The 15,576-nt window shown below is 46.1% G+C and overlaps 1 protein-coding gene across 3 annotated transcripts in view; it reads right to left on the reverse strand.

Annotated features, from left to right (window-relative positions):
- LOC119973830 (semaphorin-3A-like) overlaps nucleotides 1–15,368 on the reverse strand; it is a 412,512-nt gene extending 397,144 nt beyond the window's left edge. The window contains exon 1 of one of the 3 annotated variants that reach the window (XM_038812287.1): nucleotides 15,304–15,368. The gene's annotated coding sequence lies outside the window, so the exon portion shown is untranslated. Of the gene's footprint in view, nucleotides 1–8,345; nucleotides 8,419–15,303 lie in introns of those variants that run through there. The other 2 variants (XM_038812294.1, XM_038812290.1) reach the window with 2 other exon arrangements.
- Nucleotides 15,369–15,576: the final 208 nt, after the last annotated feature.

Here is a 15,576-nt window from a genome sequence, read left to right on the forward strand (position 1 = left end):
GGTGATCGGGGGCCAGGATCAAATCCGGGTCCTCAGCATTGTAGGCAGCAGTGCTAAGTTGCCGCACAAATTTGATTGAATTCTTAAGTGACAAGAAGGGTTGATGCAGGTAGTGCAGTGGAACAGCGAAAAAGCATAATATTTTTTAATAGGCGAGAGATTAGCAAATGTTGGCATCTGGCGGGATTTTGGGGGCACATACCACAGAACGTTAGCAATGTAGGTCCAGGAAGTAATCCGGACGGAAAGGCTATGTTAGCCTTTCTTGCAAGGCAGGTGAAATACAGAAGTTTTGCTGGAGTTTGTTAGGGCTTTGGCACGGTCACACGTGGAGCGCTGTGCGCAGCTTTGGGTTCCTTACAGAGGAAAGTGCATAACTGAGGGTGGTAAAAAGGTTAATTCCATCGATTCCTGGGTATGCTATGAGGAGAGACTGTGTAGAATCAGCCTATATTCTCTGGAGCGGAGAAAAATGAGGAGTGAAACAGATAAAATTCATGGAGAGCTTCATCGGGGAGAATTTAGAAATGGGGCAGAGTTTCTAATAAGATGTTGCCTATTTCAGTTGAGGAGAAATCCCTTCACTCAGAGGCTGCGACGCTCTGGAATTTCTGTTCTGCAGTTGTTGAGTATATTTGAGAGTTAAATCAATCGGCTTTTGGACGCTAAAGGAAACAAGGAACATGAGACGAGAACAGGAAAGTGAATTTGAGGTCAAAGATCAGCCCAGATATTATTGGATGGTGGAGCAGCCCTGAGAGGTGATATGATCTCCGCCTGTTGCTATTTCTATGTTCTTGTATGTATCAGTGACAATCTGGTATCAGCGAGGCGGTGAACCTTCACATCCCCAGGCACCACTCCGTTCAAACAGAGACGGATCACCTCATGAAGCACTCTACCATGCCATCACTAGAAAGTGGCACAGTGCCACATGACCAAAGATTGTGTATCAGACTCTATTGGAGATTTAGTAAGTCAAGAGCACCAGCTACAGCTCTTTATGGGTAAGGCAGGTAGTGTTCTATATCTCTCTCTCTCGCACTCTTTCTTTCTACCCGCCCAGCAGATCTGCTTCAGTCTTGATGCAAATAAGATCTTTCTCTTCACAGCGAGGACCAACAGATCAGTTCCATTCTGGTTGCCAAGGTAGTCGATGCCAAGCTGCTGGAGTGTGTATGATTCGGAACAGCAAACTTAAGCTTAGGGGGTCTGAGAAACCTTTGCTTTATTCACAGGGCCCAGTGGATCAAAAGAGTATGACAGCTGGGCCCAGGCAGCACTCAGCTCTTTTCACTAACACATCACAACTGACAAAACAGTATAACACTGAGGAAACCCAGGGCTAATTAACCCCTTCAGCCCACAATGTGTTTACCAGTGTATGAACTTGGTTGAGGTCCTGTTTTTATGAATGTGGTCTGTACCTGGGCCAGCTCATTTAACAAAGAGTCAGTCACTTCTTGTAAGCATGACAAGCAAATAGTCCATTGAGATCACCTCACCATTTGACACAAATTATTCGTAATGAATACAGATCAGTCAATCCTACAACGCCTGCAACACGATCGCACACCTTTCTGTCGTTGCGCCCCCTCTCCCCCCCCCCCCCCCCCCCACCCCCCACACTTCCCCTGTCCACATTTGTGGGGGTTTACAAAGAAATTTGCCCTTTCTTCTTTTATCCTGGTGCCCTGACCAATATCACCACTCACCTGTCCAAGACATAGTTGAACTGGTCAGACATCTTATTGCTGTTTGTGGCACCTAGTTTTATGCGATTTGATATCCACAATGCCTCGCTGTGGTGTGACAGAGGTTCCTGTAGCTAGAAATTCAACCTTTTCTTTTATTCATTCATGGGATATGGGCATCGCTGGCCATGCCAACCTTTATTGACCATCCCTAATTGCCCTTGACAAGGTGGTGGTCAGCTGCCTTCTCGAACCGCTGCAGTCCATGAGGTGTAGGTACACCCACAGTGCTGTTGGGGAGGGAGTTCCAGGATTTTGACCCAGCGACAGTGAAGGAACGACGATATATTTCCAAGTGGGAGAGAGGCCAGCGGTTTGCCATAAAAACATTCTGGGGTTGGAAGAAACATGAAGAAAAATGAAGACTTCCCTTTCTCCGGAGTGGAATGTAACAGTCTCTTTAAAGACCCCCAGACAGATTGCTCAATGCCTGCTATCAATAATCAGAGTGCATAGCATACTCCACCCAGTGGTACCTGCCAATCATCTCAGGGTCACACAACTGGCACGGGGCCCAAATTTGCAATTTATTTGTAGCTTCTCGACTAACCGAGGCAGATGTGTAGGTTTTTGTTTTATAAAATGCAGCCAGCAATGCTCCGATACGCCCACCATCATGCAGGGAGACCAACTGGACCTGTGTAACTCCTTATGCAGCAATACCTTGCATAGCTCTCAACACAAGGGGGACATCTTTGGAGAAGCTTCCAGGAGGCTAATTCACGATTATCTGCCCAAGACAACTTTCTGCCTGACCGATTCTAATTCCAACATCACATTACTGCCCTGAAGCATGGGTCCTATTTTGGAAAGAATGTGCAGATTTACTAAGATGGGCAGCTGGTAATGCAGAGAAAGAATTACCCTGGGACTAATCTGTGCTAGACTTGAACTAAGGGGCAGCACGGCAGCAGAGTGGTTTGCACAGTTGCTTCACAGCTCCAGGGTCCCGGGTTCGATTCCCCGCTGGGTCACTGCCCGCATGTTCTCCGCGTGTCTGCGTGGGTTTCCTCCGGGTGCTCCAGTTTCCTCCTACAGTCCAAAGATGTGCAGGTTAGGTGGATTGGCCGTGATAAATTGCCCCTTAGTGTCCAAAAAGGTTAGGCGGGGTTTCTGGGTTACGGGGATAGGGTGGAGGCGTGGGCTTGAGTAGGGTACTCTTTCCAAGGGCTGGTGCAGACTCGATGGGCCAACTGGCCTCCTTCTGCATTGTAAATTCTCTGATCTACGAACTGTGAATAATTAATTCTAGCAATTGATGCAAAACAGAATTGAATAGTTTCAGTCTCGGGCGGATATCTTTCGAAATCAAGCGGCAACATCATCTGAAGGCGCAAGTGTTAGTTTTCAAATGTACACTGACAGCATCCAGCCTCAATTCAGCATCACCTCTCTCGACTCCTCCACCTTTGCTTCATTATCAGACTATTTATTCAACATCCAGCCCTGAATGAGCCAAAATCTTCTCCAATTAAATAACTGAAGCCATTGTTTTGGTGGAACCATTCAGCTCTTGATTCTGTGACCTAACTAACAACTCTAGTCTTGGAATTAGCCTGAGATTAAGCCAATCTGTTTGGAACTTTAGTGTCACATTCAACTCCAAGTTGCCCTTCCACCTCAGAATTCACAATCTCTGTCCTGCCATTGTAGTCACAGTATTTATGTGATTGGTCCAGTTTAGTTACTGGTCAATGGTAACCCCCGCAGATGTTGATTCAGTGATGATAATTCCATTGAATGTCACAGGGCAATGATTAGACTCTCTCTTGGTGGAGCAATATTGTGGCGCAAATGTTACCTGTCATATGGCAACTCATGGCGGAATGTGTCAGGACTTGCCACATTTGGCATGGACTGTTACAGTACCTGAGCAGTCGTGATTGGTGCTGAACATTGTGGGATCATTTCGCAAACATCTCCACTTCTGGCCTTATTATGATGTGGAGATGCTGGTGTTGGACTGGGGCGAGCACAGTAAGAAGTTTTACAATACCAGGTTAAAGTTCAACAGGTTTGTTTCAAATCACTAGCTTTCGGAGCGCTGCTCCTTCCTCAGGTGAATGGACTTGAATGGTTGGGAAATGGAAATGGTTGGGCCTGGGGCACTACCATAAGGAACTCCTGCAGTGATGTCTCGTTATGCTCAGATCGAAAAGGAACTCCTTGCTCTCGACTTTGCCTGTTTGAAATGTCGTGACTGTCATAATATACACCAGTATATCATGGTGCAGACACACACTAATGGACACACACAGGGACCAATCAACATGCACAAACACCGCAGCCAATCACCAGTTAGAATACACACACTATGAAGGCAGAGGGCACCCGCTCATTCTGGGTGCTGCCTCTCAGTGTAACAGGAACTCATCCAGCCCAGCACAGACTCACACCACGTGCTGAGAGAATCAACTGGTTCGGACAAGGCTTAGGTCTCTAGTTTAAGTTAGCATCATTTAGACCCACAGTCATCGTGTGTTAGTTAGTTAGAAGTAGTTAATAAAATTGAGTTGAACCTTCATCAGTGTTGGAAGTGTCTGTTCATCTCTCAAGTCTACACTGGCCAACACTTCAGTGACTTCACAGGTGGTCGATCTGCAACTGTTGAAACTGAACATCAACCAATCATAACTATTCCAAAAAAAGCCTCTACACTGCGTCTGCCCCGCTGCAGTGTATGATGCTCACACTGCAGTGCTCCAATCTCAGCATTGTCTACAAACGTGTTAAGGAGCTGTACTTGGCTGATGTTCTCTCCAGAGCCTTCCTACCCAAGACAGACCAGGCGGATGATGAGGAAGATGTAGTGTGACGAAGGCAGGATTATAGTTATAAATTATGGATATAAATTAAGAGATGGGTTATATACATTTGGGGTTAAGAGCCTGGGTTAGAGAGTGTTTGACTGCCGTAATCATGTTTTTAAAAATAATCTTGTTTTGCAAGACCAAAACGCTTTTAGGAGCAAAAAGTGAAATTGACCAGAGTGAAAAGCCTCGGCTAATGCACTGTTGTTTGACCAGAGGGGAGTCCCTGGGGGCTTAATGCGTTTTCAGCTTGGGGAGATAATGTTATTGCGAGGTGAAACTCAGGCATTCAGACATTTTGAGAAAGCTTTTGAGTTGAGTTCAGATCTGGCTACCCTTTAGACCACAAGTAAGGCGTTTTCCTCTCACAGTAGGATAGTTTTAAAAATCTATAATATTATTTAAAGCAGTGCAGACTTGTCTGAGGATCTATGGGACGCGGAAGCAAACCAGTTGAAATGTTTTTGAAAGGCATCCAGTCAGAATTTGCAGGGGTTCTAATAGGAGCCAAATCTGTTTTGGAAAGCAAGTATTACTCTGTACCATTGGGATGTGGGATTATTGAGAGTTGTGTATTTTTCCTTTCTTGTCGTTTAATTGGGAATAGAGATAGTGATTAAGGATATTGTATTTACTGTATTGAGTAGTATTGTTTAAAAAGGTAATTGTAAGTTATATTTGGGTGTGATGTTAAAGAGGTCAATATTGTGTTAAGAATAATGTTTTGTTTTAAAATACAAAATCCCAATTTCTTCGTGCAATCATACATGAAGTGAAGTATTCTTTCTGCACCGTCTTAGAAAATAAACTAAAATATTGGGGTTTTGGTACAGTATCCTAGCTACTGTTGGGGTCTGGTCTGGGATGGTAATGGTAGACATCATGACAATGGATGGGGCTGTCCTCGTCTAGAATCCAGGAACTCAACGGTGCCTCACAGGTGGACATCACGCGCAACAACTGTACAACGTCATCATGAGGGGCTGGCCAGAGTCCTCAAGGGAGCTTACCCACAAGCTCCGCAAGTCTTCACCATGAAAGATGAACTAACCATTCAGGATAGACTGATACTGCGCGGCCAGCGATTCATCAGCCCTACTTTTCTTGAGAGGTACAACACTCAGCAACTTCACCAAGGGTCCCCGGGGTTGGATGTAACCAGATTCTGGACCCAGGAATCACTGTCCTGGCCTTTCACTTACACTGACATAGAAAGGGAAATCTCCAAATGTGCACCATGCAATGCACTCAAGCCGCATCAAGCAAAGCAACCGTTGCATTTGCATGACGTCCCGGATCCTCCCATGGACATTAACAGCAGTTGACATTTTCGAATGGAATGGGAAACAAAGGGCGCAATTCTCCAAGCCCCACGCCGGGCTGGAGAATCGCCGCAACCGCGCCACGCCGCCCCGACGCCGGCATGCGATTCTCCGAGGTGCGGAGAATCGGCGCCATTTGTGCCAGTCATGGGCCGTTGTCTGCGGTTGGGCCACCGATCCTCTGGCCCGGATGGGCCGAGCAGAAACGGCAGAGTCCCGCCGGCGCCGTTCACCCCTGGTCGCTGCCAGCGAGAACTCTGCGCGAAGGGTCGGGGGGCAGCCTGTGGGGCGGGGAAAAGCGCTCCTTCCCTGGGGGGGCACGTCCGATGGGGTCAGGCCTGCGGTCGGGGCTCACCGATCAGCGGGCCGGCCTCTCTCTCCCCCCCCCAGGCCTACTTTGTTCCGCTCCCAGCCCCAGAACCCCCACGCCATGTTGCGTCGGGGCCGGAGTATTCCGCAAGTCTACCGCGCATGCGCGGGTTGGCGCCGCCCCCCAGTCCGCGCCAGGATGTAAAGCTGGAGCGGCATGAATCGCTCCAGCACCATGCTAGCCCCCTGTTGGGGGCAGAATCCCTATTGCCCGCGCCCGTTTCGCACCATCGTGAAACGCGACGGCGTTCACGACAGCGCGAACACTTAATCTCCATTTTGGAGATTCGCGCCCAACATTTGGTCTCAGTTGACTTGTATTCCAGGTGTATTGAACTCGATTTCCTGCCAAGCATGACGGCTAACACAGTCATCATCAAGCTCAAGAGACACTTCGCCACACACAAATGTACGAATGTACGGAACCGGCATCACATACTCCAGATATCGGAGCCAGTGCTGGAAAATGATAGTACCCCAGCCATCCATCATACAATGCAGTCCCCCTGAGCCAGTGGAAATGAAAACCTTCCAGATTCTCCGGAGCAAGCCGTGCAGCCATTGGCGACACCAAAGGAACGCCCCAGGTCGTCCACACTGTGGATTTCTGCCCGAGAGCATCTCCAACACAATCAACTAGCACAATCACATGCTCAGGGCATATGATCAAAGCAAGAACCAGGTTCCAGGACTGTGTCACAAACTAGTCTACAACTGGCCTTCATCCTTCATTCTTTTAAACAAGCAGGTGGAGGGCAAGGGGGGGAAGGGGAGACGCGATGGGCGATGCGCCAGCTGCAATGTTTCACCCTACGTGAACGGTGATGTGTTGTTAGGCTGTTCAATCTGGAAGTAATAAAATGGTTTGCACACAGTTACTGTTCGCACACGCTGTTATACCTCAGTCCCACCTGTTGTCCTGTCTTAACCAGCAAAGATGCAGACCGAGTGGTCACGTGATGACATAGCTGCTTGAACTGCCATGTGACAGAAGTACGGGGTGGAGGGGGGGCTTCTCCGTGGAGTGCGGGCCGAGTGGAAGCGTGTAACAGCTGCTCAGAGCATTGAATAAACTATTGTTGCTATAAGTCTTTAGTCACCAGTCACTAGAACCAGCATCGCTACAATGCAGTATTTTGCTTTCTGATACATTCAACCCAAGTTGGCAACCCTGCCAACCTCCCTTCCTGAGCAACGTCCCGCTGTTCGAGAGTAGGGGGCAGCCAAGTAATGAATGTGCGTGGTGTAGATCTTGGCTTTAGTTGGTGCTTCATGTGCAAAGATCAGAAAGGGAAGCGGAGGAAATAATAAATTACCTTAAAAAAAAAGGAGTCAGCAGTTTGATTATATTAACTCCAAATGAAATACAGTAAATAATGACTGCAGGCACTGTTCCCATACACAAGATTTTAATCCCAATGATTTATATGCACGAATTAAATCAATACCATTTGGCAAGAATCTGGCATCAAGGGCAGGCTGGGCAATCTGCTGGGCTGGATTCGCAACTGTAAGCTTGTCTGAACAGCGCTTAACCGCCAAGGGGAATGACTTCATGCTTTGTATCATGCAGTTATTGAGCAAAGTGAACCACAACATTGAAATGTTCATTAACGTTAGGCTGTATACGTTAGGAACTGGGGCTGTATAAGGTGCCTATATGTCTGAATCAGTGAAGTTTTGAACTGACGCCAGACCCCAGGAACTGTGACAACTCCAGAACTTCAGTTAACGCATACACAAATCCACACTGAGGCAATCTGTGTCCAAATGCAGCAAGACTGGGACAACATTCAGGCTTGGACTGGTAAGTGGCAAGTAACATTCGCACCGTGTAAGTGCCAAGCAATGACCATCTCCAATGAAAGGTTTCAATCATCTCCCCTTGATATTCAATGGCATTACCATCACTGAATCCCCTACCATCAACATCCTGGAGTGTACCATTGACCACAAAATGGACCAGCCATATGTGACCACAAGAGCAGATCAGAGGCTGGGAATTCTGCAGAGAATAAATCACCTCCTGATTTCCAAAAGTCTTTCTACAAGTCACAAGTCAGGAATGTGATGAAATAATCACCGCTTACCTGGGTGAGAGCAGCTCCAACGCTCCAGAAGCTGAACACATTCCAAGACGGAGAAACCTGCTTGGTCAGCACCCCGCCCATTCACTATCGATGCAGTGGCAACAGTGTGTACATCTAGAACAGGGGTGGGCAAACTTTTCCGTGCAAGGGCCGCATTCAGAAATTCACAATTCACAAAGGGCCGCATAGTATATTAAGTAAAATAATTACTTCACCCGGTTATGATTCTGGGCGCCTCATATAGAACATAGAACAGTACAGCACAGAACAGGCCCTTCGGCCCTCGACGTTGTGCCAAGCAATGATCACCCTACTCAAGTCAACGTATCCACCCTATGCCAGTAAGTAACCCAACAGCCCCCCCACCCATTAACCTTTAAAAAAAATTTAAAAAAAAAAAAAAAAAAATTTTTTTAAAAAAAAATTTTTTTTTTTTTTTTTTTTTAATGACTTGGTGGGCCGCAGAAATACCTTTGGCGGGCCGCATGCGGCCCGCGGGCCGTAGTTTGCCCACCCCTGATCTAGAAGATGCACTGCAGCAACTCACCAATTCTCCTTCAACAGCATTTTCCAAATTCGCAACCTCAAGCATCTAAAAGTGCTTTGCAGGGCTCGTCCAGGATTTCAAGCATCTAAAAGGACAAGGGCAACAGTTGCATGAGAATGGCTGTTCATTTGAACAGAATAGGTGGCAGCCGTTCTCTGGGTTCATTCCCCAGGTTAGTGCCTTGGTCAAACAGAGTCAACCTGCCTGGATTGAATTTAAACAAAGCTTGGTAGTTTACTGTCATCAGTTAACCGGTGTATTCTCCATAGCAACGCCTCAACCAATCAAACTCCACTTGCCAATCAATCAACACTCTCAATCAATTAAATTTAATTTAATTGTTGTCCCCTTGACATTTAGTATCCTTGTGAATGTCCTGATCAGTGCAAGATGAAAAGATTTGACATTCGTCTTTTTTTCAGTAATACTCAGGTTCTGTACTCCCAAATTACTAAATTGGATGTGGTGAGAATATAATTCAGCGATGCAGAGACTCAGTTCGAACATTTTCCACTTCCAGGTTTCACAGTAAGCCAACATCAAGGAAGGTGACTTTGATTTTCTTCGCACACGTATAGGTGCACAAGGCAGCCTTTCATCTATTCCCAAGGTTTCTCCTGGAACGGGGCACTAGTCGGTCGGCAGAGGCCTATACCTTGAGGAGTGCCACGGTGCCTCAAACATGTCTGACCAGGAGTCTCACCCTCTCTTACCACCTGCCATTGGAAGGACTTTGCAGATTGACACTCACCCTGTTTGGCCACATTATGAGCGCACCTTCCTTAGCCGTCAAGTCCTGGGGTGGGATTCGAACTCAGAGCTTCTAGCTCAGAGGCAGAAACCTTTAATGTTTCAGTTGATAAATGGTCGGGCAGCTTAAGAAAATAAATAACCCCAGTTCCTGTGTAATACCTCACCGGCAGAACAGGCAACGCAATCATGAAGAACAATCATAATTCTGGGGAGAGCAATCCATAAATATCAATCACATCAGGATTATAAAAAACACTATAACACATTGGTCAGAAAATGAAAGAGATGGGGCGGGAGTCTCCGTCCCCGCCGGGTCGGAGAATCGCCGGGGGAGGGGGAGTGAGAATCACGCGACGCCAGTCAGCCAATTCTCCGGCGACCGGTGAATCGGCACCAATGGCTCAACGCTCTCCCCCCCCCCCCCCCCCCCCCCCCCCCCCCAAGCGATTCTCCATGCTCAACAGGCCGAATGCCCGCCGTGTTCGGCCGAGTCCCGCTGGCATCGTTCGCTGTGGTCGTACCCGACAGGATATCACCGTTCGTGCTGCGGGGACCATCCTGGTGTGAGGGTGGGGGGGGATCCGACTCCGGCGGGGTTCTCCACGGTGGCTAGGCCCGCGATCGGGGACTACCGATCGGCAGGCGGGCTTATCCCAGGGGGCCCTATGTTCCTCCGTGTTGGGCCCCTGTAGAGTTCCGCCATGTTGCCCGGGGGCCGGCGCGGAGAAAGCAACCCACACGCATGCGCGAACTCGCGCCGACCGTGGCGCACATGCGCGGACCTGCGCCGGCCGTGCTGGTGCCCGAATCGGCAGCTGGAGCTGCGTGAAGCGCTCCAGTGCCGTGCTGGCCCTCTGCGCGGTGCAGGATCGCTACTCCTATGGGCCCGATGGCGCAGTCGTAAAACGCTCCGCTGTTTACGACAGCGTCAACACTTAGCCCCATTATCGGAGAATCCCGCCCAGGATTTCACATTTTTGTACCCAAACTACACTTGACCAACTAAAGATGGCACATTGACTGTAGGGCCCCAACATTTTTCTGCTTCTAGATGGCAACTTCGAGTATAAGACAAAAATCTCTCTTTTGACAAAGAGTCACCCAAGATCGAAACGTTAGCAATGTTCTCTCTTCACCCTGTCAGATCTGCTGAGATTGCCCAGCATTTACAGTTTTTGTTTCAGATTCCAGCAGCCACAGTAATTTGCTTTGATCTCTCTTTCCTTCTCTATCTCAACAATAACCTGAGATCTCTTCATATGAAAAGTGAATTTCTCCCTTTCTCACTCACGACAGACATTCCAATTGACGGTGAACGAGATGACAAACTGAATGGGTGAAAGTTACTTCAAACACTCTTTCTAACTCCAGCCTCCAATCCTGCCCTCTAGCATTTGTCCCAGTTTCATCCCACCACCAACGGTGGCCATATCTTCAGTTGTCTAAGCCCTCAGTTCTGCCATTCCTTGCCCTAAATGGGCCGAATGGCCTATGTCTGCTCTAACACCCAATGATATTATGGCACTGGTGGATAACCTGTGAGGGGCCACAGAGGCCCTTCAGGTTCCTGAGTGCGACCCACGAGATATTTGTTAACTGTTGCCCACGCACAGTTGCCGCATCCCAATGGTTTCCATCAGCGTAGCTTTTTTTTGCATGTAAAGTGAAGCAAGGTGACTGTGAGAGCCGTGCGCTCTCTCTGTGTTAAAAGTGTAAATATTTATTTCATTTTTACCACTTGAAGTTGACAACAGAACCAATAATATATGAATGGTTAAGCATTTTCTATAACTCGTTGTGAAATATTCGGTATGTATTAAATGTATTCAATCTTATTCAAGGGCCATGGTTAGTGAACAACCCCGATTTCAATCTTGTAGCTCAATGAGCTGAAGGAAGGCCACTCGGGCAACTCCCCACTAGCCTAGGTTGTTAACCACTGTCTTATATTATGTGATAACACTCCTGTGAATCTCCTAGTTGGTGGGAGGGGGTTGTTTACTAATTAAAAGTGTTATACAATGCAAGTTGTTTTAACTCTCAGGAATACTTTGGTGATTGTCCATTTAAGGGCAACACAGCAGAGTAAGGGTCACATGGCCTGCGTGATCAATTGGAACTCTGAGTGTAGAGCGAGCTACAGCCATGAGGTTGCTGTACAATTCTCATTAACCTTTTGTGTTCGCAAATGAAGTCTGTGAAAGTGCATCTTTACACACACATACAGTCTGAGGTAAACATGCAATTCTGTGAGTCTCCAGCTTTAGAATGCTAAAAAATAACTTTCCATTTTGTCACAACTTCCAACATAAAAAATTGTGCCTACAGCCTCGCCAAAAGGTTAGCCATGCAGAACACCCTAATATCACTTTTAGGATGATAATCTCCAATATAACATTCATTGCCTACAGCTCTCAGGTTGCTCTAACTCCTGAATGAAAGTAACTTACTTTACATGCTGATAACAGCACGATCTAAGAAACCTTTCAGTTTGTGGCTGCCTTCTTCTCGTGCTGTATCATCAAAGGATCAGTCGACAATTGTTGACAACAGCTTAAGGTCTAGATCTAACACTGGAAGGAGTTGATTTCCCAGGTACATGTCATAAATCATAAAAACGCTTTGTAAAGATCGGTATTCAATTTCTGTTACACACAACATGCGGAAGAAATATCCAGCCCTGCTCTCCCACATCTCACCACAGTTAAGATAACCAATACACTCTAAAGAACATACTTTGTTTTATTCAGGCTGCAAAGTGAGCGCTCCATTTCCCCTTCTGAACAGAATATGTGGCACAGAAACAGGCTATTTGGCCCAATCAGTGTGTGCTGGTCCTTCTGAATGAAATGAAATGAAAATCGCTTATTGTCACAAGTAGGCTTCAAATGAAGTTACTGTGAAAAGCCCCTAGTCGCCACATTCCGGCGCCTGTTCGGGGAGGCTGATACGGGAATTGAACCGTGCTGCTGGCCTGCCTTGGTCTACTTTCAAAGCCAGCGATTTAGCCCTGTGCTAAACAGCCCCTATGTTTTTGCTCCACATGCATCTCCTAATAACTCTCTTTATCTTTAAGCATCTTCTTTATTTCTACCTCCCTCGTGTGTTCATCCAGCTTCTTATTTATGAATGTAGATCGCGTGTGATTTAGACAGTATTAGCTGTGTACGTGACCATTGAGGAGGGTATGGTAGGCCTGATGCCATCCTCACTCCACCTCCAACACGCGTGCATGCCCAACACATGATTGGGAATGGGAAACCCTGCCTGGTTGTTCTGTTCTCTAACTCAGGAATGTCCCGGTCAATGGCAGCACCCAACGACTGTTTTGGCCAAGATCAGCACCGACCAGGAACCCTTGCCTGGGGAACATCTTGCATAGCTCAGCTACCCATTCATTTCAGAGCAAGGTTCGAACAAGGATCACGATTGACTGCTGTCTTCAAAAGAAGGAGAAAAGTTGGAATCACAATGGTGCCTCGCCTCTCACCACAAATGGTGCCAGACCTATAAAATATTCCAGCGCTCCATGGTTTCATTTTCACATTTCAAATTATTTTGTTGTGTTCATTTATGATTTGCTAAGAAATGAAGTGTTAGCAGCCACTCAGAATACTATAGCCCTGATTAAATGGGTAGATCATAATACTTTCAATTTGTACTTCATTAGTAGCTTGTTCTTGTCAGGAAAGAGATCGATAGATGTATAGATATTTATAATAATCTTTATTATTGTGACAAGTAGACTTACATTAACACTGCAATGAGGTTACTGTGAAAATCCCCTAATCGCCACATTCCGGTACATGTTTAGGCACACAGGGTGAGAATTCAGAATGTCCAATTCACCTAACAGCACGTCTTTCGGGACTTGTGGGAGGAAACCGGAGTTCCTAGAAGAAACCCACGCAGACACAGGGAGAAAGTGCAGACACAGATAGTGGCCCAAGCCGGGAATCGAACCCAGGACCTGGCGCTGTGAAGCAACAGTGCTAACCACTGTGTGACCATGCTGACTTGCTGCCCATATAGACATATGGATAGCTAGATAGACAGACAGCCACATGGATAGATAGAGTAAGAGAGACAGACAGACAAGATAGATAGACAGATACATAGATAGATACATACATAGATACATAGATAGATACATACATAGATACATAGATAGATACATAGATAGAAAGAACATGGATAGATAGAGTAAGATAGACAGACAGATAGATAGATAGATAGATAGATAGATAGATAGATAGATAGATAGATAGATAGATAGATAGATAGATAGATAGATAGATAGATAGATAGATAGATAGATAGATAGATAGATATAGATAGATAGATAGATAGATAGAGTAAGAGAGACAGACAGACAAGATAGATAGACAGATAGATAGATAGATAGATAGATAGATAGATAGATAGATAGATAGATAGATAGATAGATAGATAGATAGATAGATAGATAGATATAGATAGATAGATAGATAGATAGATAGATAGATAGATAGATAGATAGATAGATAGATAGATAGATAGACAGACAAATTTCTGGTTACATTAAAGTCATTATTCCCTCCAGCCGGATAGCAAATCCCTAGAACGAAGCCCGTGATAGAACGATGCCTGTGTTAAGCCAGAATTTTGCACTGGTAACTCCAGATTAGCCAAGCTTGTCTAAATTTGTCATAAGACCACGCCAAGCAATCAGAGAAGAGTTAGACCACACAAGAGCGTGAAATTATGGAGCGCTGGGCATTTTCCGATGCAAAGCTCCAGCCTTTTACAAGGTCAGGCCATTGTAAGGTGCGAACAGATTGAAAAAAAAGCGTTTTCATACACTTACTGCCTTACTGTGCTTTCATTCGGCATTTGAATCTGTTGTTTTTGACATAGACCCCATTTGTGGGCATATCGGGTGACACGTAGAGACACATTCATGCGGAAATGGGGCCTCCTCACTAATACAAAGCTCCGCCTAACACAAATTGACCGGATCCCCTGGGATTCAACTTGAGATTTTACTGTGGATGGTTAGACAGACAGACAGATAGAAACAGATGGACAGATAAAGTTAGATAGACAGACAGCTAGATAGACAGACGTAGAGCCACCGAAATTATGACTGACAAAACAGCAAATGAACGACCAGTTTGCTCAAAAACTCAAAATTGCACTTTCCAATCTTAAAATTCTCTTTCCCTTCTACTTACTCGAAGTAACACTTTCTGTCTCAAAACACAGCCTGTCAGCCATTCTGAAGCTGCATGCCTTTTGCTCTTTTTGGTTCTTCATTTTAAAAAGTAAAATGCCAGCACAACTGAGTGATGGCATCACTTTGCTTGAGTTTGCAACCAGAGTTTACTTTTATTCTTAAATGGGCTACATTCAGAATTAAAAGGAGGTACTGCACTAGTTTGTAGCCTGTCTTTAAAGGTGCTGCCATTTGATTTAGTGCCTGCCTGCTCGATATATGCCTGTTGTCAAACCTCACATTGCCATCTGGAAGTGTACAGACAGTACCGGGTTTTAAGTTTCATAACTACGCTGCTTAAACTTGGGAGAATAAGATCCCCAAAACGTCTCACAAGTAAAACCAACTTCAGCGCAGCAAGAACAGGTGCATTAAGCGACAAATTTAACAGAATGTGCACTTACTAGATATGAGCAGCAGCCTCCCGGCTACCAGCCAGCATCCTATCCTCAACCTCCGCCGAGATTAATCCCAAACTGCGGGAGATTGCACAGGACTTTCACTAATCACAGAAAGGACCAAATTCCACAGCGGCCCACCATTAGCGGAGCACAATGTGAGCATTGTGTCCTTCACTTCAAAAATTCTTTCCAGAATTCCAACGGCCAGATATGTCTGAAATGGCTGGCTAAGACTTAGCCATGCAAAAGAAAAATTAAATAACGGAACAGTCCCGG

The sequence above is a fragment of the Scyliorhinus canicula genome, chromosome 11 (genome assembly GCF_902713615.1).
Source record: "Scyliorhinus canicula chromosome 11, sScyCan1.1, whole genome shotgun sequence".
In the NCBI taxonomy this organism is placed as follows: domain Eukaryota; kingdom Metazoa; phylum Chordata; class Chondrichthyes; order Carcharhiniformes; family Scyliorhinidae; genus Scyliorhinus; species Scyliorhinus canicula.